This window comes from Cajanus cajan, chromosome 4 (assembly GCF_000230855.2).
Source record: "Cajanus cajan strain Asha chromosome 4, NIPB_CcT2T_4, whole genome shotgun sequence".
NCBI classification, from domain to species: Eukaryota; Viridiplantae; Streptophyta; class Magnoliopsida; order Fabales; family Fabaceae; genus Cajanus; species Cajanus cajan.
Genome location: NC_138520.1, coordinates 42,509,354 through 42,533,241, shown reverse-complemented (window position 1 = coordinate 42,533,241; position 23,888 = coordinate 42,509,354). Strand labels below are relative to the sequence as shown.

The following is a 23,888-nucleotide window of genomic DNA, read 5'->3' as shown; positions in this document are numbered from 1 at the left end:
GGAGTGTCATAGAAATTATGAGAAGCTGCCACCTGTTCAGTAGTATCTTCTTTTTCTCCAGTAAAAATTGAGGTACAATCTACTGCAGTGTGCCCTTGTTCCCTACAAAGGTCACATACTTGATTTGTAGCCACTGAATTAACCTTAGCTTTTTCCATCTTGTCTAATCTTTGATTAAGAGTATCAAATTTTGCTAAGAGTAACTCAATATTGTTCACTTCATATCGCCCCGGAGTTCCTTTCCTTGCTGTGACTTCTCTTTCACTGTATTGGCTGTGATTTGAGGCTACATTTTCCAAAATAATCATGCAGTCATTAATAGGTTTCCCCATGAAAGATCCTCCAGCTGCTGAGTCTAATATCATGGTGCTTTGTTGGTCCAATCCTTCAAAGAAAAATTGGATGGTAAGCCAACGGTTGAAGCCATGTTGTGGGCATGCTTGAAGATATCCTTTGAACCGCTCCCATGCTTCATAAATAGTCTCTCCAGTGCCTTGTTGGAAATTAGTGATTTTCTTCCTCAATTCTTTAGTTTTAGAAGGAGGAAAGAATTTCTCTAGAAAAGCTCTTTCACATAATTCCCAAGTTGCTATCTTTTCTCTAGGCACTGTTCTTAGCCACACCTTTGCCTTATCTCTCAAGGTGAGTGAGAATAAGCGGAGTCGCATTCCATCAGAAACTTCATCATCAAATTGCTGGGTCTCACAGATTTCCAAGAACCCCTCTAAGTGGTCATTAGGATCTTCTGATGGTAGTCCTCCAAAGGTGTTCTGTTTGAGCATATTCACCAGAGAAGCTGGTACAGTAGCTCCAGTTTGCATCTCCCCTCCAGGTATCCCACGAGCTACGGGTGCAGAGTAATCCCGAAGTGGTAAATTATCTCGTTGTGCAGCCATGTCAAATTCTTTAGAAAGGTTTCTTTTTCTTCTCAGGAGAGTTCTTTCAATCTCAGGATCAAGTGGTGTTGGTTTCCCAAGACGTAGAGATCTCTTTTGCATTAACCCTAAGGCACTGCAAAAAAAAAAAAGAAAGTGACCCGTGAAATCTGAATTGGAGAAGTAAACACTAAAAAAAAATTATTTATTTATTTAATTTTTTTTTTTTTAAAAAAATTCGAATTAAAATAATTGTAATTTAAATCAAGAGACGTAATCCCCGGCAACGGCGCCAAAAACTTGATGTATGGAAAACCGCAAGTGTACGGTTGTCGTCAAGTAATAAATATAGAATCACAGGGACTACGTGTTTGACCTAGAATTACTAGTATTTTAATTTGAATTTTAAAACAGATAGAATGTTTGTTTTGAGATGATATGATCAGATTCGCTGGTAAAAGAGATAGTAATGCAATTAATGAATAAGATAAAACTTTAAGATAAGATAAGGAGATTTCCGGGAATCTAGGGTTCGCACAAAAAGTTCCAACAATATTGAATTATTATTTTCATTAATTAATTCTATTCCATCTTGAAGGTAGTCTTAACCTAATTTAATCCTTGCACCTTCTCAGGCTACGAGGACGTGTTTAATTAAAATTAATCCCTACTCTCGTGGTAATTACGTTCAATTAAACCCATTAAGATCTTTGTTAATCTATTGCTCCTCGAAAGCTTAAATCAACTCTCGTGATTTAACACTCAAGTCTGTTCCTTTAGGTTCCGATAATTAGGTTCTCCTCTCAGTTCATCCCTAATTATCTATGATTATGAAAATTAAGATTAATTGTTTATCATAATTATAATCAAGTTCTCCTCTCAGTTCATCCTTAATTAATGTTATTATGAAAACAATAATGTTAAAGTTTATATATAAAATATAAAAGAACAAATCAAGAATTGGAATAAAATTAAGAAACTGAATAATGCATTAATAAAGAGGTTCTCAGAGGCTAAGCCCTGATCCCAGAAAAAGGGAAACTACTCACAGGAGTTCATAGTAGTTCTCCAAGAAAAGAAGAATAAAAGAAAAGCAAACCTTAGAGTCGATGGCACAGGCGCCCAACCTTCTCCAAGTGTCAAAAACTAATAAAAACTGTCTCCGAAACAAAAGTTCTGTTCTAGGCTAACCTCATCTAATTTATAACCTAAAAGGGTAAAAAGGTAAAACTACCAAGATAAAAATTACAAAAATAAAAATAAAACATAAAACTTAAAAAGCTGGGACGCGAAGTGAATCACGGCCGTGACTGAGAATCACGACCGTGATCTTCTCTGGAGCACATTCATTCACCAAATCGACGCGAAGTGAATCACGGCCGTGACTGAGAATCACGACCGTGATCTTTTCTGGAGCACATCTATGAAGGGTCAGTGGCGTTCACGGGTGTGATTGGGAGTCACGGCCGTGATTTTCTCTGGTGAATCACGGGCGTGATTTAGAATCACGGCCGTGATTTTCCCTGTAGCTCAGCATTTCCTCTTTAATTCTTAAATCTTGATCTTGCTTAGAGAAAACACAACACATACCAAGAAAAGCATAAAATAGGAAAATGATATAAAAATTTATTAAAAACATGAAAGATATGCATGATTATGCTATGAATTCTTGTGAATTAAAGAGCTAAAATACGAGTAAAATACACAACATCAGAAGCCCATGGGCCAAGGGCCCAACTACTAGGGCTATGGCAAGGAAGATACATGAGGAGTGGGCCCAAGCCCAAGGAAAGCCCATCTCTTTGTTTAGTTGGGCTTTGACTCAAGCCTAAGTAGATTAGGGTTAGTGTAGGATTGGGCTGAGTGCCTTGTATTTCTTTTTTGGGCCTTGTATTTCCGGCCATTAGAATAAGAATTTCATTTTATGGCCATTTAGATTTAGGGTTAATTTAGGTTAAGATGTACACTTTCATTTGAATGTCATTAGTATGTCATTTGAAGGTGCATTTCGGCCATGTGCACACATGCACATGGTGTGACCGAAATGCAACTCAAATGGATACTAAATCACATCCAAATGAGTGCACATGGAGGGGGTGGCCAGTTGGCACCAAAATTTGAATTTTAGAATTCAAATTTTGGCGCCTAGAGTTAAGTGAACCATACCATGGTTCTACTTAACTCTAGGTAAAGCCAACTTAAACCCTTAACGTAATTTCTCCTATAAATCTTCCTATGGCCGAGTATTGTAAACACTTTGGATATATTTGATGAGTTTTCTCTCTTTGAACTCACCTCCTTCGAAGTCATTACTCCTAGAATCTACCCTACTTGAGAGTTTCTCTTTGTAGAGCTAGGACTCCTCACTCTTCTTCAGACTTAGCTTTATGCAAGCCTAGGTCACATTGAAGCTTCATTAGAGTCTTGTGCCTTGAAGTTCTTCCAAGGATTTCCGAGAAGCTTGAAGGTTCATGAGAATTCCAAGTGGAATCTCATCAATTACACTTTGTTTAAAAAGGGTGACATGTGACATGACGTTTAACACTTTGATGTATTTACTAAGATGTCGCTAAATACTCTATTTCATAATCGATTGTTCAAGCTTGGATCAATCTGTCGTCTGAATCCAATTAACTTGATGGAGTCTCGGTTACTTGAGTCTCCAAGGAGATTTCCTTCAACTTCTTCTTGCAAATCCTCGAGAATGATTCAATGAGCAAGAATAAGAATGTTGCTTCCAAGGTGAACAATGCTTCTCGAATTAGAAGAAGATTCAACCTAAAGCTACAAAGAGGAAGGCTCAAGGAAATTTGGAGAGAAGAATTCTCCTTAGTGACTTCGGTGAGAGAATTTGAAATCTAGAAGAAGATTAATTCTCATTCAAATGCCAAAGTGAGTACAAGTTCATGGCCATATGGAATATATAGGCCTAAGAAGTGTGTAAGACAAGCTAGCCATAACCTAAGGTTAAAACAAACCATGGTATGGTTTAAGTTAACCTTAGGAGCCAAATTTGAATTCAAATATTCAAATTTGGATCTGGCCATGTGCAAGGCTCATTTGCTTGTGATTTGGCTTGCATTTGAGTGGAATTTGAGTCATGCCATGTGCGCCACTCCACTTGACCGGTCACATGGGTCAAATGCCATCTAAATGCAAGCTAAATTACATGTAAATGAGATGAAACATGTGCTTAACTAAACCTAAGTCTAAAATGGCCAAAAATTACAAAGCCCAAAATCTTATGCTACTTGGCCAAAATACAAGGCCCACAAACAAGAATTACAAGCCGAATGGGCCAACCCTATTCTACATGGGCTTTAGTGCACAACCCAACTAAAGAGCACTATGGGCTTTTCTTGATTATTGGCCAATTCTTCATTCATCCTCTTGACCATGACCCTAGTGATTAGACCCTTGGCCATGGGCCTCCACCATCCCCTCCCTCTTGAAGAGGATTTGTCCTCAAATCCATAAATCCATCCTCATGGTCATCAATCCCTGTAAAAAGAGATAGATCATATATATTGAAACTAGGGCTAACTCCATATTCTTATGGAAGATCTAGGACTAGGAATTATTATTTATTCTTTTTAGAATTTGAAAAGGCCCATCTCCTTTAGGGCTAAGTTTGGACTTTCTTTTAGAAGGAAATCTATCCTTCCTAGGGTAAAGTCAAACCTAATCCCCTTCATTTAAAATGACTTCTTTCCTTCCCTTGTTATTGTATTTTTTATATTTCTCAATTTGAGATTAAATATGATCTTTAACCCTCTCATGTAACTTTTTAATAAACTCTTCCCTAGATGAACCTTCTTTATGAATGAAAGAAGCAACATCAGGTAGAGGTAATAAATCCAAAGTGAGAGGATTAAACCCATATACAATTTCAAAAGTAGACATTTTTGTTGTTTTATGCACTACCCTATTGTGGGAAAACTCTACATGAGGTAGGTAGTCATCCCATGACTTCTTATTACCTTTTAGGATTGCCCATAACATAGTTCCAAGAGACCTATTTACTACCTCAGTTTGCCCATCTTTTTGTGGGTGACATGTATTAGAAAACAAAAGTTTAGTTCCTAGCCTAGACCAAAAAGTTTTCCAAAAATGGCTTAGGAATTTAATATCTCGATCAGAGACTATAGTTTTAGGCAACCCATGTAGCCTTACTACTTATTGAAAGAAGAATTTAGCTATGTTACTTGCATCATCCATTTTGCGGCATGGAATAAAATATGCCATTTTACTATAACGGTCCACTACCACAAAAATGGAATCATTTCCCCTTTGGGTTTGAGGTAATCTAAGAACAAAGTCCATGAATATATGCACCCAAGGAGAATTGGATATAGGCAAGGGGTGTATAGTCCATGAGGTTTAGTTTTATATATAGCTTGAAGACAAGCTATACACCTAGTACAAAACCTTTGAACATCTATTTTCATATGACGCCAAAAGAATTTCTCTTTTAACATTAAAAGAGTTTTCTTAATTCCAAAATGCCCCATGAGTCCATCCTCATGACTCTCCTATACCAAAAGTTTCCTAATATATCCTTGGGATATGCACAATTTATTTTATTTGTAAAGAAACCCCTTAGAAATATAGTAACCTTGGTAAGGCTTTTGAATACATAATTGATAAAGGTTAGTAAAATCAGGATCTTTCTCATACAAATCCTTCATGTCATCAAACCCTATAATTTGGGATCCAAGGGTATTTAACAAAACATGTCTTCTTGACAAAGCATCAGCCACTACATTTGTAGTCCTTTTCCACATGTTCACTTAGGCTTGTAGACCCCTAAAATTGTCCGGGTCGGAAATAAAGCTCAAAGACTCTTAAAGACCGAAGGAAAGTCAGCTGGAAGGACTCCTGGAAGACTCTAGGATGATTCTTTGTAGGTCTAGAAGTCTTAGAGTAGCTTAGAATAAGGGTGTGTGAGGATTGGAGCTCAATACGCCCTCCTAGAGGTTCAGTACGGCCGTATTGAGCTTTTTGAACTACAATACGGCCACACTGAAACCAATACGGCCGTATTGAAGTTTTTGAACTTCAATACGGCCGTATTGAATTCAATACGACCGTATTGTAGTTCAAAAACTCAATACGGGCCGTATTGACCTCCCAGGCCGTATTGCGCCTCAATCCTATAAATAGGACGTCATTGGCACGTCCTCCCACACTTTTTACAGATTCCTCAACCCTCCTGCTGAGTATTCTTGGGTTTTTGAGCTATTCTCTGCCCTAGAAATCTCTCCGGGAGCCGATCCGACGAAGTTCTTGAGTCATGAGCCATTAGCTTGAGATTCGAACAAGTCGAAGGGAAATCTCTTTGATTTCCATAGTAAAAATTATCTTTAGGGGAAAGGAGCGAGTGGACGTGTAGTGGGAAGGAGCGCCAAAAAGCCTCCTAACGTTGTTCTGATATATATAAAAGCCCGCTTCGGAGGTTTCTTTCTAAATCCTTTCTTTTATCGCTTTTATTTATTGCTTTTTGATTATTGCACTGCATGTTTAGAGCTTTCATCATGTAAATATTTTATCTATAATCGTTTCTAATAAATAGGGGTAATTTAGTAACTTTATACTGTTATTTATGAAATAATCCGTCATAGGGAACCCGAAAGGGGCGTTGTGGGGTGCTAACACCTTCCTCGCACGTAACCGACTCCCTTACCCGACTCTGGTTGTAATGGCCAAAGTTGATTTACGAAAATCAATTGCCTTATACCTTTTTCCAATGTTTTGAGTAAAATATTGGTGGCGACTCCAAGAACCCTTCTTTTTACGAAAACCGCTAATCTACGGAGGGTCCCGTTTGGGATTAACATAGATTGGTGAGAATCATTTAATAAGTATTGTTAGTTCGATGAGGTCTCAGGTTGAGAATAAGTCGTTCTAACAATCCATCATTTTTCAAAAACTTTAAAAAGAGTCCAACCATCGTCGCGAATGCCAACGTCCGTTTTGGCGGGTGGCGACAAGGCTTTTTCTATAGACTAAAATATCATCAAAATAAAAAACTATGAATCTACCTATGCAATCCTTAAGGACATGATTCATTAGCCTCATGAATGTATTTGGTGCATTAGTAAGGCCAAAAGGCATCACTAACCATTCATACAATCCAAATTTGGTCTTAAAAGCAATTTTCCACTCATCACTTTCCTTGATTTGAATTTGGTGATATCCATTCTTAAGATCAATTTTAAAAAATACGGATAAACCATGCAATTCATCAAGCTTGTCGTCAAGCCTAGGAATTGGGTGCCTATATTTTATGGTGATGTTGTTGATGGCTCTACAGTCACAACACATCCTTCATTTTTCATCTTTTTTTGGCACCAATAAAATAGGCACATCACAAGGGCTTAAGCTCTTTTGAATCTAAACCTTATCCAACAACTCTTGTACTTGTTTTTCAATCTCTTTAGTCTCTTGAGCATTTGTTCTACAAGTTGGTCTATTTGGTAAACTAGCTCCCGGAACAAAATCTATTTAGTTTTCTATACCCCTAAAAGGTGGTAGGCTATAGGGTCCTTCACTAGGGAATAAATAACCAAATTCCTTTAAAAGATCTTGGATTTCAAGAGGTAAAGAAATATGTAAAGGAGTTGTGGCAGTGCATGTGAGTGTTCCTCTATAAATGAGGACAAAAGAAGATGGTTCAATCAATAAAGTGTTTTTAAAGATTGTTTATCAAGATTTTCCTCTTGTTGAACTATCTCTAGAAAGGGAACACCACTCTCTCTAGGATCCTTTCTATTCCTAATTTTTAAGGTTTTTTTTTTTTTGAACCTTTTTTTTTATTTTCTTTTTCTTGCTCTCTTTTTTGCTTTCATTTGTGCTTGATCCTCAGCCACTTGTAAAGGTGAAAGTGGATGAAGCACAAATTTCTTACCCTTATGTGTGAAGGTTATTTTATTAGTAAGGCCATCATGAGTTTGTTTATCAAATTGTCATGGCCTTCCTAATAAAATATGGCAAGCTTCCATTGGAACTACATTACATTTAACTTTACTCTTATAGTTCCCAATGGAAAACTCTACCTCCACTTGTTAATTAACTACCATATCACCATCATCATTGAACCAATGAAGTTTGTAAGGTTTGGGATGGGGTATGGTAGTTAATCCCAAGTTTTCAACCATCTTAGTGCTACAACAATTGCACCAAGAACCACTGTCCACAATGAGAGGACAAGCTTCATTGGAAATATTACACCTTATGTGAAAAATGTTCTCCCTTTGTGAACTAGTGTCACTATATTGGTTATTGAGAAGTCTTCTTATCATAAGAAGCTCTCCATCATAAGGATAAGTTAACTCACAAATTTCTTCCTCACTTGTTTCTTCTTCATCCTCACTTGAAGATGGAGAAGTAGTCTTGACTACTATAAATGTCTTGGCCCCTTAAGATCATGACATTTTTATTTGGATATTGAGAAGCAATGTGGCCCCTCCCAAGACATTTAAAACATTTGATTTCACTAGATTTGGTACTAGTGTGTGAGGTGTATTTTGCTTTCTCTTTTTCTTTTTTTTTACCTTTGTCTAGGTTCTTGGAGGAATCAAAAGAATTTTTCTTTTCAAAAGTTTTTCTCTCCCTCTAATGTTCCTTCTTGTAATAAGATGATGAGTAGGAGCTTTCTTTCTTAAAATTTTTTCTCAAAATTTGTTGCTCAATTTAATGAAAAGTTGAACTAAGTCATTCAAATCTCTATAAGGTAAAAGCTCCACCTTATCTCTTATTTCCAAGTTTAGTCCACTTAAGAACCTAGCAATGGTAAGGTTTTCTTCTTCCCTTATCCCAACCCTCATCATATATAGCTCTATTTTTTGCCTATACTCTTCAACACTCATGTGTCTTTGTTGGAGTCTTTGGAGCTTGTTCATAAGCTCCCTAGTATAGTAAGAGGGTACGTGTCTCCTCCTTAATGCACTCCTCAATTCATTCCAATATTGAATTGGAGGATCATTATGGAGACGTTTATCCCTAACAAGGGATGTCTACCAATACATTGCATGGCTTTGAAAGCTCAAGGGGGAAAGAGACACTTTTCTTTCTTCACTTACTTGGTGGCAAGCAAATATTTTCTCTACTTTCATTTCCCATTCTAGGTAAACCTCAACATCATCTTTGCCATGAAAATAAGGGAGATCTACTTTATATTCCGTAATCTTGGGTTCCCTATGGGACCTTCTAGGAGGGGGTTGATAGTAATCATCTAATTGTAGGCTATCCTCAGGCATGGGTACCCCTAAAGTAGAACTATGGGATTGAGAACTTCTACTCTTACTTCGGTGCTTGTGGCGTAAATTTTCTTCCTTTTGCTTTAATAGTATTATTTCCTCATCTAGTATAGCAAGTTGAGCATTTCTTTCAATTCTTTCCTTACTTTTTTGTCTGGCTTCTTGCTCTCTCCAAAGTTTTAGTGATTTCAATTCGTGTGCTACTTTTGAAAAATCTTTATAAACACTTGCATCACTATCACTTTAGTGAGGAGAGAATACTTCCATTATAGGCAAAAGTTTTTATTTAACAAAAGATTTTTGAAAAGAAATTTTGGAAGGCTAAGACTAAGTACTCAAAGGGCTAAGTATACAAATTAAACCTTGGAGGGAGGTGAGCTACAAAGAGGCACTTAATAACCAAACCTCTTCTGGTAAAAATTACTAATCCCCTTTGTAGTTAATCCTTGCCTAAAACACTTTTTTTTTTTTTAAAATTGATTTTCTTTATGACAAGTGCTGGACTATCTAGTCGAAAATGGAATAACAACAAGTAAACAATTGCAAGAATTTAAACTATCTAGACGAGTTCCTAGGATGGAAGCTTGATAGGTACGAAAGACCTTTAAGGACCCTTCCACCAAGTCTAATGAATGCCTAAAATAACTAAGGAGAGATGGTTGTGTACCTAAGACACTCCCAAAGGTTAATTACAAGGAATGAATCAAGAACAAATTACAAACTAAATCAAAATGGCTTTAAAAATTCAAAAGAAAATTAGCCACCGGTTTAGAGACTGATTAGCGACGAATTTTGTGACAGAATTTTGTGATGCAACAATTTCTCCAAGTGTTTATGGTAGTGTTTAGAGGTGTTTTTGATGAGCTTAACCGAATGCACCAATTTGAATTCCTTCCACAAGTCTACCTTAGCTTCCTTTTGATGACCCTTGTAGCTTTAGCTTCTAATGAGAAAGATTAGTTCACACATGGACCAACATTTAGAATACAAATTGGATTTGAGTATACAATGGCACCAAGAATTTTCAAATACTTGAAGAAGTAGACAAAGAGTAGTCAATTTAGAAGTAATGACAATATGAATTTAGCTAGCTCACAAGAAAGAATGACTTGTGAAAGGTTCTAGAATAGATGAACCAAATTAAAAAGAATGAAGTCAAATTCAAATGAATGTAATAGTTACTACAATTTCAGCCACCAAATCAAACCTATCCGAGATGCTTTTCTTTTTAAACTCATTTTTGGCTTTTTCTTTTATAATTTTTTTTAAAACTGTTCTTTGAATTTTTCTTTCTATTTTTTTTTTCTTATCAACTTGTAATAATACAACAGAAGTTGCCTTTTACTCTCTTTGTTTTGAAATTCAAATTGTTTTTGCTCTTCTCGATCAAGTGTCAACCAAACTAGGAACACGGATTTGCATTCAAATTTGAATTCTAGATGACATGCAAATTGTTTTCAAATGACATTTAACTAGTCATGTTTTTCTTGTTTTGAAAAATTCAAACCATGGGCATGGTTTAGCCTCCAATTTTCATATTTGGTTCCAAATTGAATTCAAAATTTTCTAGCAACTATTACAAGTCAAGAACACCAAGAATTCTTTCTGGAATTTCAAAAAAAATTTGAAGACAAGATGATACAATAGAAACCTAACTCTATAAGAGAATCAATAATAATCTAATAGTAATTTATGAACTCAAGTTGTGTAAAATTAAAAGCACCAAAGCACATATGTAATTCGGTCAAAACATATTTGATATCCAAATTGCAAGCAATTTTCGAATCAACAAGCTTAACTAGGAATTAATTGACATACAAAGAACTACACATGACTCTAGACATTTTAGCATAGATTTAAAAATCAAAATGACTCGAAGACTTGCATATGACTGAAAATAAAAAAAATCAATCAAGACTCAAAAAATTGAAAACGCACAAAGGTAGAGTCCTAAGGCACTTTTTGAAGCATGATTCATATGGAACAAATTCAAGGTCACAAAAATATGAATCGCTAGAATGCACCGAAAGCTAGATCTATCAATTGATGTATGAAAATTTAGATCTAGGCAGCAAAACAAGACTCAAGACATGCAAAATGAATTATGTAGGATCAAAAAGAAACACCACACCAAAAGATGAAGAATTTATCTCTTGATGAACCTTGCTCTAGATACTACTTGATGAAGTCTCGGTTACTTGAAACTCCAAGGAGCTTTCCTTCAACTTCTTCTTGCAAATCCTTGAGAATGATTCAAGGATAGAATCGGAGCAAGAAGAAGAATGTTGCTTCCAAGGTAAACAATGCTTCTCGGATTAGAAGAAGATTCAACCTAAAGCTACAAAGAGGAAGGCTCAAGGAAATTTGGAGAGAAGAATTCTCCGTAGTGACTTTGGTGAGAGAATTTGAAATCTAGAAGAAGATTAATTCTCATTCAAATGCCAAAGTGAGTACAAGTTCACGACCATATGGAATATATAGGCCTAGGAAGTGTGTAGGACAAGCTAGCCTTAACCTAAGGTTAAAATAAACCATGGTATGGTTTAAGTTAACCTTAGGCACCAAATTTGAATTCAAATATTCAAATTTGGATTCGGCCATGTGCAAGCTCATTTGCTTGTGATTTGTCTTGCATTTGAGTGGCATTTGAGTCATGCCATGTGCACCACTCCACTTGGCCAGTCACATGGGTTAAATGTCATCTAAATGCAAGCTAAATTACAAGTAAATGAAATGACACATGTGCTTAACTAAACCTAAGTCCAAAATGGCCGAAAATTACAAGGCCCAAAATCCTATGCTACTTGGCCAAAATACAAGGCCCACAAACAAGAATTACAAGCCTAATGGGCTAACCCTATTCTACATGGGCTTTAGTGTACAACTCAACTAAAAAACACTATAGGCTTTTCTTGATTAATTGCGCATTCTTCATTCATCCTCTTGACCATGGCCCTAGTGATTAAGCCCTTGGCCCATGGGCCTCCATCATAACTTGAGGAAGAATGTTCAAGGAAACTAAAATTAAGGCACAAATTAAATATGTTGTTTTTGTTGTATAACTATCAGGAAATAAAATTTGCTAATTAGTTCTTATGAATTAATGATATATCTATATAGCACGAGGATCTCCAAATTGTTAGGCTCATATTTATTCTTTTATATAAGCAATTTCCTCCATATAATTAACTTGAAATGTCTATTGTACATAAATATTTTTTTTTCTTATTATTTCTAAGTACTAATTAAAAGTATGTAATAAATATTAATTATTATTCTTACACGATTTAATAAGAAAGACGTACATATTCAATTATTCCACTATAACTTGAATTTTCATACAGCATTAGACTTTAATTACTCTAAATATATAGATTACAGTTAATGAAGTAGTGTATTCTCACCTCAATAAACTTATATTTCTAATTGGATTGTTCATTAATAATCTGCATATATATATATATATATATATATAGTCGGGACAAACATTTTATAAAAGACAAAGTAAATAGAATAACTAGAATTGTTTTCCTATTAAATGTTAATGTTTGAATTTTTTAAGTCACGTTTCCAACAAACGTACATTTTATACTTATATAGTCCATTAGTCCATCAATACTTACACGTGAAACAAATAACAACAATTATAATTTTAATAAATGTGACACCCTTATTACCCCAAAATATATATATATATATATATATATATATATATATATATATATATCAATCCTGTAAATAAACTAAAGAATAAAATATTTAACATTGGTAAAATGGTTCACATAAAACCTTCATCAATAAAATTTAGAAAGTAAAACTTGAAAGTTTACAAATTGTTTTCAAAAGAGAAGGTATAACTCTAAATACATATAAAAATTTATCCTAGAATCCTCTGCCCCGATGTCACAATATCAGAGCACACCCACAACTCAACAGTTGGCATTCTAGATGCCACTCAAAGCCGGATCTTCCTCACCTAAAACATCCACAAATTTATACGGTGAGAAAAGAAAACATCTATATGGAAAGCACACAAGGAAAAACACAACATAATCCATCATAACTCCTTACTGAATGAAATATTCACAAGCATTTATATATATCATAATTTATCAATCATTTATCATCTTCACATCTCATTTATATCAATCCATCACAATCCACACAAATCTTACAATTAACACTATGTCAAGGCCATGCCACAACTGACATAAGTGATATGGGTTAATTGCCTCACTCATCCCACACCACGCTAGGGTCACGCCCTCCCTGTAGCATCACTTACCCAGGGGTCGTGCCATCCCTGGTCATTGATGTGAGGAACCACAATCACATCACAATCCACACAATTCTTACAATTAACCCTATGCCAGGACTGTCATATTTGACATAAGTGATACGTGTCAATTGTCTCACTTATCCCACACCACGCCAGAGTCACGCCCTCCCTGTAGCATCATTGATGTGAGGAACCACAATCACAATCATAATCATATCCATACAACATCTCATCTCATAACTCAATTCCATATCACATACACAATTCCATATCTAATACACAACAGATAAGTCCAACAAAATAAGGGTTTACACACCCCTCAAGCAATTCACATCTAGATCACCAATTCTTAACAAGTAATATAACAATAACATTCATAAATTAATATAATAATCAATAGAATTACCAATTTAATATAATCTTAACATAAACGGTAAAACCCCCAATTATTCCAAAACCTAACTCACAGGCACTTTTCTACAATTTCGTTCTCTCTCCCAGATCATCGTTCTTACAAATTAAATATATATTTCTAATCCTCAACACATACAGAATCTAATGGGATTATTAATTCCTCAAACAGAAATAATCCAATTTTTCCAAAACTTAACTTACAGGCACTTTTCTATAATTTCGTTCTCTCTCGCAGAGCATCATTTTTACAAATTAATCATATATTCGTAATCCTAAATACATATAGAATCACATAAGACCAATAATTCTCCAAACAGAAATAATTATAATATTACTCATAATCCTAAGGGATTCTTCCTCTACCAAATTCCCTCATGTAACTCTACATATAAATAATCCCCTTTTTCCCCGTACCTGGATAAACAGCAGTTGAAACTAAAACAGAGATCTCTTGGTCTCCTCCTCTAAGTGCCCCTCGGTCTTCAGAGAGTGTAGAAGGGAAAGAAGAGAATGTAGAAGAGAGAAGTCAGAACTGAAAGAAGTCAGAACTGAAAAATATGATTTTTGGAGTGCTAGAGCACTCAATTTATAGGCATCAGGATTCGCGGAACGGCCCGTTTCAAATCCATAACGACCCGTTCTAAAATCTCACGTCATGTATAAAATTCACATCCAGAGCGGGCCGTTCTCAAACCAGAATGGCCCGTTCTGGGGTTTGCATTAAAAACTCTCAACAGTCATATTTTGGAACAGCCCGTTCTGAAACTAGAACGGCCCGTTCTGAATAAGGTTCAAAGGCGATTTCTGAAATCCGGAATGGCCCGTTCCAGTTGGGAACTGTCTGTTCCCGACTAAGAATCATAGGCAAAATTTAATGGTTTGAAACGTCCCGTTCCGGGCTACCAAAAGTAGGTCTATTTAGTAATTTAGAATGGCCCGTTCCGGGCTACTAAACCACCTTAATTGGGCTCTTGGCCCAGTGAAAATTGGGCAGTTACAATAAAATAATAACGTACAAATGAACATACAATATGTTGTTAAAGGTGATTTAATTAATTATATATATATATATATATATATATATATATATATATGTGTGTGTGTGTGTGTGTGTGTGTGTGTGAGTGAGGAAAGAAATCAAATGTCATCGATATATATAATTTTTACCAAATATTATATTATTCAATAACTTTATATTAAATATAAATTTTGTTAATTTAATTCTTAAATTATAACTTCATATTACATTAATGTTTATGTCAATTTTTTCTTTTAAATTGAATAATTATTTGAAAACAATCAAATTATTTTTATTTTATTCTTATTTTAATATATTTTAAAATATATATATTATATTAATTTTAATTTATATAAGATGTTAAATTATTTTAAATTAATATAAAATTTTTATATATGATTAAGATGTTTAAGCTAACACTAAATTTTATAAAAACTATATATAATATAAAATTATTGAATGATATAATTTAGTAAAAATTATATACATGTGTGTCGGTTGGCATATGTATTATTTGTAATACGTGTAGAGAATACATTTAATTTCTTTGGTTTCTCACTTCATTCTGTTAGTCCACGAGTTTCGCCTCGACCTAACACTATAAGACAGCATGATAGATTAATAGTGTCTCAAAATTTAGTTTTATATATATGTCGGTTGGTATATCCACCAAAAAATATATATGCCAGTGGGTAATGTTTTATAATCTCTGGCTTATATATATGTTCAGTGTCAACTTAAAAATATTTGTTAACTTAAAAATATGTTAGCCCACAATTTTTTCCTCAATTTGAAGGATTATATGTTTGTTTTTTCATCTTTAATAATGTTTTCACACTGTTGAATGCATTATTATAAGTGCGTGGGTCCTCGTGTAACATGCCATTTTCTCTTAAATTATTATATTGAAAAAACAAGTATTTGTTTTTTAATCGGTAAAATACAAGTTCATTCAAAAACAAAATACTAGTTTAAATTACTTTTTTTTTTAATGTATTCATAGGTGCACAATTTGAAACATTAAATAAACAATGTTAAATGTTTTTAGTTACTATTAAAATATTATTAAATACATTTTGTGTTTACAAGATAATAAATATTTTAATAAAATCATTCTATCTTTTGTCATGTGTTTATTAGTATATATACATGACATTAGAAAATCTCTCTAAACCACAAGAAGCATTAATTAGTAAGATATGTTTATAATTTTTTTTACTGAATATATGTTAATAATGTAAGAAAAATAAAAACCTTAATGTATAACTTATAATAGCAATCTTTTGTAGTCATTACTATAAAATTACTAAATATGTAATAAAGTATTTAGATATTTAGAAAAATATCAAAAACTCTTCTAATTTTTATCCTTCTTTAAGTCTATTAGACAATACCACAAGTCTTTTTATAGGCAAGATTAGAGAGTCTCTATCTTATTATTATAATAGCCCTTCATTAGTTCCTCCATTAAAAATTAATAAAATATGCTTATTATCTCTCTTAATAGTTCTTCTTATTATTATTTTATAACAACTCCTTATTATCAAGCAATTAATTAGATTATTAGGGTAATTAAATCGAACATAAATTATATGAGTCACATGATGTTTTTTCTAACATTCTCCAACTTGGTTCATATACTCTTTAGAGATTATCTGATGGAGGACCATCCTTGAAGACACACGTGGGCCCCATCACTAGGTCCATGGCTAGGAGAGTTGAAGAGGAGGAGGGTGTTCACACACCAAAGGATACTCTCCTCATGATCATAGAGTATTAGTACTCTCCTAAGCCTCATTAGTATAGGGTTTATTTTATTTGCCAATTTTACCCTTGTATTTTGGGGTATTTTAGTCATAGGATTTATTTTCCTTGTATTTCCCATTTTACCCTTGTATTATGGGGTGCTTTAGATGATTAGGGTTTTTATTTTGGGCTAGGGTATTCCATTAGGAGGTGACGCCTATTTTGGTGGTTTTTGGATCTATTTTTGGTGTTAGAAAGGCTTAGGCCCAAGTGGAGGGCAAAGGTTGCATGAACTTATCATGCACCTAGTTGTAGCCAATCTAACCCCTTAGATTCCATCCTTGGCCACCAAGTAGCATCTAGGGTTCATTTGGCATTGCATTTGGAGTGCATTTGCCTTGTGAATTTCGGCCATGCATTGCTCCAAATGCAACCCTAGATGCCTCCCCTCCTATAAATACCCAACACCCCACCACTTGTAAATACTTTGGATTATATGATATTGAGTGAGCCTTTTGTGCCTCAACATCCATCCTTAGTCCCTAGGATAGTTTCGGCTAGCCTCCTCCTATCTCCACCCTTGGAGAGTAGGAAACCTAGAGTGGCCTCCACCTACCTTGGAGTGAGCCAACCTAAATCACCAAACACCATCACCTAAAAAGCTTCCGCCCAAACACCATCTTCACGCCTAACTTCCACCTTTGTCACCACAAACCTCCCTTTTATCTTCCTTGTTGAACCTAGATCAAGGGCAAGGCTTCCTCTCCTTCATCTCTACGTCATTTCATGGAGAAGGAACCCATCAAGTGGTATCAAGAGCCATGGTTCTACAAGGGTAACATCTAATCCTTTTGAGTCTCTTTGAGTCTTTTTGAGTCTTTTTGCTTTCGGTCACTTCCCTTCTCCTTGCTTTCTTTGTGTGGCCGAATAGCTTTAGGGTTCACACCTTGTTCTTTGTGAGCCTTCCATGCAATTTTAGGTTTCCATGTTTTAGGGTTGCCATGCTTTTCATTTTCTTGAGTCTCATATGAACATGAAGAACATGCTTTTTTTTAATTTTTGAATCCACCTATAGTTTTGTCATTTTTTGTTTCCTATAATTTTGTCTACATAAATTCCATGTATGTGCCAAACACTTTGCATGAAACAAATCAACAAAATATGCCATTTTGCATTACATAGTGGGCGTGCCATACATGAACCATCTAGGAGTCATTCATGCATGCTATTTAGTTCTAGCATGTTCTAAGTGATTTTTGTCATCCATGTGTAAATGCCTTCTTGCACATGCATTGCCGCCCCACTTCCTTGCATTTCTCACTTGATTTAGTCTATTGTATGCCTAATGAAACCCTAAAAGAATCTAAGAGGTGTGCTGAATTTTTTGTGCAAAACTACTTGTCCAAAATAGTACAAAACCAATTCCACTAAAAAGATTCCCTTTGGACCTCTAAATTCACGCCACTTGTCATCACCTCCTCTCCTAAAAGTTTAACCTAATTTTTGACCATCCACAAGTGCAAAACCTAAGCAACAATTGGGCTTAATTTAAAAAAATTTTCGGACCCAAGACATATAAAAGAAAGAATGCCGTGAGCAACAAAGAAAAAGACTAGAACAAAAAAATTCTTGGACCAAAAAGGACTTGTTGCTAGACTTGTGGACTTGGACAAATACCTATGCATTTGGGAGTTGGACCTATGACATTTTGACCTTATTTTGGGACTTTTCCTTTGGCTGGACCGAAACTATAAAGGACTTAATCAAGTGAACTTAAACACTTATTCATTCTAGTGCTTTTCTAGGATTATTCTCTTTGTGTGCTTCCTTTCTTTGATTGAGTCTTAATTTTTAGCTTGTCTTTCTTGGCCTCTTTTGTTTTGTCATCTTAAATTCTCTTTGAGTTTAGCCTTTCTTAATTGTGCTTTTCAGTTTTTATTTCTTGGACTCTTGCTTTGGGTTGGTTTTAATTTCATTGTAGGTCAAAACCCACTCTAGTCAATTTTCACACCTTTGGTGGATTTGAGTGGAGGGGTGAACCGAATCCAAGCCTAGCCTTTGGAGGGACTTACACCACACATAAAGGAGTGAACAAACACTTGGAGAGGTCTAACACGTTTGTTCATTGTGAAGGAACCCAATTGGAGGAGTTGAAGACTTAAATCCTTGTTTTTATCTAATTTTTGCTTAATTTTCTCTCTCGGCCTCTTTGTTGTTTTTGGCCTTAGTCTCATTATTTTGGTTTGTAATTTGGCCATTTTTAAACCTCTTCAACTTGGTTTTAGTTCGTGTAGTTGAAGGTGATTTGAAAACCTTCACCTAGGACCTCGACTAGAACATATTTTAAGTGCTTTCCTTTTGCATGTTTTAAAGCTTTTAGTAGTATAATTGCTTAGGACTTTATCTTTGTGCAATTACGTTTAGAAGGCTTGTTTTGCCTACTAGGGGTAACGTGCACACACTCACCTTTAATTGTGCCAATTCGTTTTTGTAAGAAAAAGTAGAAAAGGCTTAGTGATTTTTACTTGATAGGGCTTGGTTATTAAGTGATTCATTGTAGTCCACCTCCCCTTGAAAGTTCACTTTGTGCACTTAGGCCTTTCCTACCTATCTTGCACCTTGAAAACCTTTAATTTGTGAAAACCTTTTATCACTCACTCTTTGTGAAAACCATTTTCAATCCCTTTTTGAAAACAATTTGTGAAAACCTTTTTCTTGATCAAAGATGAGTGATCATTCTAGTGTCCATGGTCATAATTCTCGTAGCACTAGGTCTAGTGTTAGGGATGAACTTAGGGAATTGAAAGAGTACCTAAGAAAAAAAGAAGAGGAAAATATAAAAAGAGAAGAAGAATTAAGAAGAAAAGAAAAAGAGTTGGAAAAGAATAATGATGAAATAAAAAGATTGCTAGAAAGATTAGTTGTGGGAGGAGAGGCTAGTGGTTCAAGACCAAAAGTCACTTCTCCTCAACCTTCAAGAGGCAAGGGGCATATGTATTCAAGTGTTCATGAGGAGGAAGGGCATCATACCCAACCTCTAAGTGATATCTTCCATAGTAGTCATCACAATAATGATTACTATCAAAGACCCCCAAGGCATCATAGAAATAGGGAGTCTTCCAATAGGGAACCCAACATCAATCTTCCCTCATTTCATGGCAAAGATAATGTTGAAACTTATCTAGATTGGGAAATAAAAGTGGAGCAACTTTTCTCTTGCCATGGAATAAGTGAGGATAGAAAGGTTTCTTTAGCAACCCTTAGCTTCCAAGGGCATGCTATGTATTGGTGGACCTCCTTAGAAAAAGAAAAAAGAATAAACCATGAGCCTCCAATTCAATATTGGAATGAGCTCCGTAGTGCCTTAAGAAGGAGGCATATTCCTCCATACTATGACCGAGAGCTTATGGATAAGCTTCAAAGATTAAAACAAGGGTCCTCTAGTGTGGAAGAATATAGGCAATCTATGGAGTTACTCATGATGAGGGCTGGGATAAGGGAAGAAGAGAGGACCACCATCTCAAGATTCCAAAGTGGTCTTAACCTTGAAATAAGGGACAAAGTTGAGCTCTTACCATATAGAGATTTGAATGAGCTTGTTCAACTTTGTTCTAGAGTGGAGCACCAACTCAAAAGAAAAACTTTTAGAAAAGACTCCACTCCATCTTATTCCAAGAGCTTCAAGAAGGAGGGCCCCTCTTCCAATCCTTTCCCTAAAGAAAAAGAAAAAGAAACCTCTCAAAGGACAACTTCCAAAGACACTAAGACAAGTGACATCAAGTGCTTTAAATGCCTTGGTCGAGGGCACATTGCCTCTCAATGCCCAACAAAGAAAACCATGATTTTAAAGGGGCAAGACCACTATAGTAGCCTTGATGAAGCTACTTCTTCACCTTCAAGTGATGAAGAAAACTTAGAGTCCGAGGAAGAAACTCACCCTTGTGAAGGAGACTTGTTAATGGTTAGAAGGCTTCTTGGAAACCAATCTAGTACCCTAGACCAATCCCAAAGAGAGAACTTGTTTCATACAAGGTGCAAGGTTTTAGAAAACACTTGTTCTCTTATTGTGGATTGATGGAATATCAATAAGGCCACGAAGCCCAAGGGGTGACATTTTGAAGGAGGCAAGAGGAATGGGTTAGACTTGAAAACCCATGAAGAGGAATAAGCCTACTTTTTGGGCCTTAACTATGTTTACTTCCAAATTTTACCTTAGGGGTATTTTAGGTATAGAATTTATTTTCTTTGTATTTCCAATTTTACCCTTGTATTTTGGGGTATTTTAGTCATAGGATTTATTTTCTTTGTATTTCCCATTTTGCCCTTGTATTATGGGGTAATTTAGATGCTTAGGACTTTAATTGGACTAGGGTGCATCCATTAGGAGGTGACGTATTTTTGGTGACCATTGGACCTATTTTTGGTGATAGAAAGGCTTAGGCCCAAGTGGAGGTCAAAGGTTGCATGATCTTATCATGCACCTTGATGTAGCCAATCTAGACCCATAGATTCCATCCTTGGGCACCAAGTTGCATCTAGGGTTCATTTGCATTTCATTTGGAATGCATTTGCCTACTCCAAATGCAACCCTAGATGCCTCCCCTCCTATAAATACCCAACACCCCACCACTTGTAAATACTTTGGATTATAGTGATATTGAGTGTGCATTCTTGCCTCATTGTCATTCTCCTTAGTCTTAGGAACTCCACGGCCCCTCCCTTCTCCTCCTCCCTAAACCACCGTGAGTGAGTGAGCTTGGCCTTCCTTGGTTGGCCTTCACCATCCTAGTGAAGTGAGCTAGCCAAAAGGAGCATCACCTCCACCAAACACCTTCCCTTCACCTTGTGCGCCACCTTCAACCACCCTAAACACCAACCTTTCCATAGTTCTAGGTTGCCTTTGGCTAACCTCCTCCCATCTCCACCATAAAAGCAAAACCCTACTTAGGTCTCATCCTACACTTGGATGATACTACCTTGAGCAAACCATCTTCACCATCATCTATTTGTGCTTCCGCCACCATTCTTCCACCATTTTTGGAGTCTCCTTGTTGAACCAAGATCAAGGGCGTGCATGGAACTAAGCCACCTTCCATCAAGTGGTATCAGAGCCATGGTTCTTCAAGGGTAAATGTTTCCTTTCCTTGTCTTTCCTTTGAGTCTTCCTTGTGCTCTATTTTTGTATTCGGTCATTCCACTTCTTCTCCTCTCTTGACCGAATATATTTTTGTGTGGTTCATGCTTGTTTTCCTTGAACCTTCCATGTTTTAGGTTCCATTGTTAGGTTGTCATATTTCTATGCTAGGTTGAGTATTACATGATCATGCATTTTTCTTTTTGAATCTACCTATTGTTTTGTCAATTTACTTCCTATATTTTGTTTTACACATTTTCCATGTATGTGCCAAACACCTTGCATGAAAACATGAAAAATACCATGATGCATACATCTTAAAGTGGGCGTGTCATATAGAATTCCTATCTAGGTCATTCATGCATGCTAATAGATTCTAGCATGTTCTATGTTGCCATGATTTTCCATGTGTGAACCTCCTTGCACATGCTAGAAAAACCGCCCATCTTTACCCTTGCATTTTCACTTGTTTAAGTTTATCTTTTGTTTGCCAAGAACCCTAAAAGAATCTAAGAGGTGCTGGACTTTTTGTGCTAAACAACTTGACCTAAATAGTACAAAACAAAATCCACTCAAAATATTCCCTAAGGACCTCTAAATTCACGCCACTTGTCTTGCTCCTATGCTACATATTTTTGACCTAATTTTGTGCCACCACAAGTGCAAAACCTAAGCAACTATTTGGGCTGAAAACTTAAAAAAAAAAAAAAAAAAAATTGGACCCAAGGACATTTTAAAAGCCAATTGCCGTGACCAAAAGAACAAGAACAAAAAAAAAAATCTTGGACAAAAAAAAAATACCTTGGACAAAAAGGACTTGTTGCTTGACTTGTGGACTTGGACCAAATTACCTTAGCATTGGAGTTGGAACTTGACCATTTTGGACTTATTTTGGGACTTATACCTTGGCTGGACCGAAATTACTAAAGGACTTAATCAAGTGAAACTTAAACACAAACCATTCTAGTGCCATTCTAGGTTTAATTCTTTTGAGTGCTAGCTTCTATTGATTGAGTCTTAATTTTTTTGCTTGTCTTTCCTTTGATCTCTTTTGTTTTGTCTCATCTTAATCAATCTGAGTTTAGCCTTTCATAATTAGCCTTTTCAGTTTTTATTTCTTTGGAACTCTTGCTCTTGGTTGTTCTCATTGACTTGTAGGTGAAGCACCTAACTAGCAAAGTAGCAATCCTTTGGTGGATTGAGTGGAGGAGTGAACCAAAACCCAACCTAGCCTTTGGAAGGGTTTTCACTAAACCAAAAGGAGAGTAAACACTTTGGAGAGGTGCTAACACGTTTGCTATTTGTGAAGGAGCCAAAGAGAAGGAGTTTTGAAGACTTAAATTTCTTGCTTTCATTTTTTTTACTTTGTTTTTTCTTGCTTTCGGCCTCTTTGTTTTAGGCCATTCCTCTTTCCCATTTGGTTTGTAATTTTTGGCCATTTTAAATCTCTACAACTTGGTTTTTAGTTCGTGTAGAGAAGGTGATTTGAAAACCTTCACTAGGACCTCGACTAGTGTCTGTTTTAAATTGCTTTCCATTGCATGCTTTATAGCTTTACTAGTATAATTGTTTAAGTTTTTATCCTTTGTTTCCAAAAACGTTTAGAAGGCTTAATTTTTGCCTACTAGGGGTGCGTGCACACACACACTTGGTAGTGTCAAAATTGTTTTGTAAGAAAAGTGGTAAGGGCTTAGTGATTCCTACTTAAGAGGGCTTGGTTATTAAGTGATTCTTTGTAGTCCACCTCCCCTTGAAGGTTCAATTTGTGCATTTAAGCCTTTCCTACTTATCTTGCACCTTTAAAAACTTTTTGTGAAAATCTTTTTATCACTCAATCTTTGTGAAAACCTTTTTAGCTCTTTGTGAAAATTTTGTGAAAACCTTTTTGATCAAAGATGAGTGAGCATTCTAGTGTTCATAGTCATAATTCGCGTAGTTCTAGATCTAGTTCTAGGGATGAACTTAGGCAAATAAAAGAGTACCTAAAAAGAAGTATAAAAAGAGAGGAAGAAGCAAGAAGAAAAGAAAAAGAGTTAGAAAAGAATAGTGAAGAAATAAAAGGGTTGTTTATTACCTTAGTTGAGAGGAAAGAAAATAGTGAATCCAAACATAGGGTTAACTCAACTAGGTATCAAAATCAAGAAAAGGAACTTAGAAAGAAAGA

At 35.6% G+C, this 23,888-nt stretch overlaps 1 non-coding gene across 1 annotated transcript; it reads left to right on the top strand.

The window, feature by feature from the left end:
* Positions 1 to 420: 420 nt before the first annotated feature.
* Positions 421 to 527, top strand: LOC145957636 (small nucleolar RNA R71). The gene has a single exon (XR_014433679.1). It is a non-coding gene; the product is annotated as a small nucleolar RNA R71 (small nucleolar RNA).
* The last annotated feature ends 23,361 nt before the right edge of the window (positions 528 to 23,888 follow it).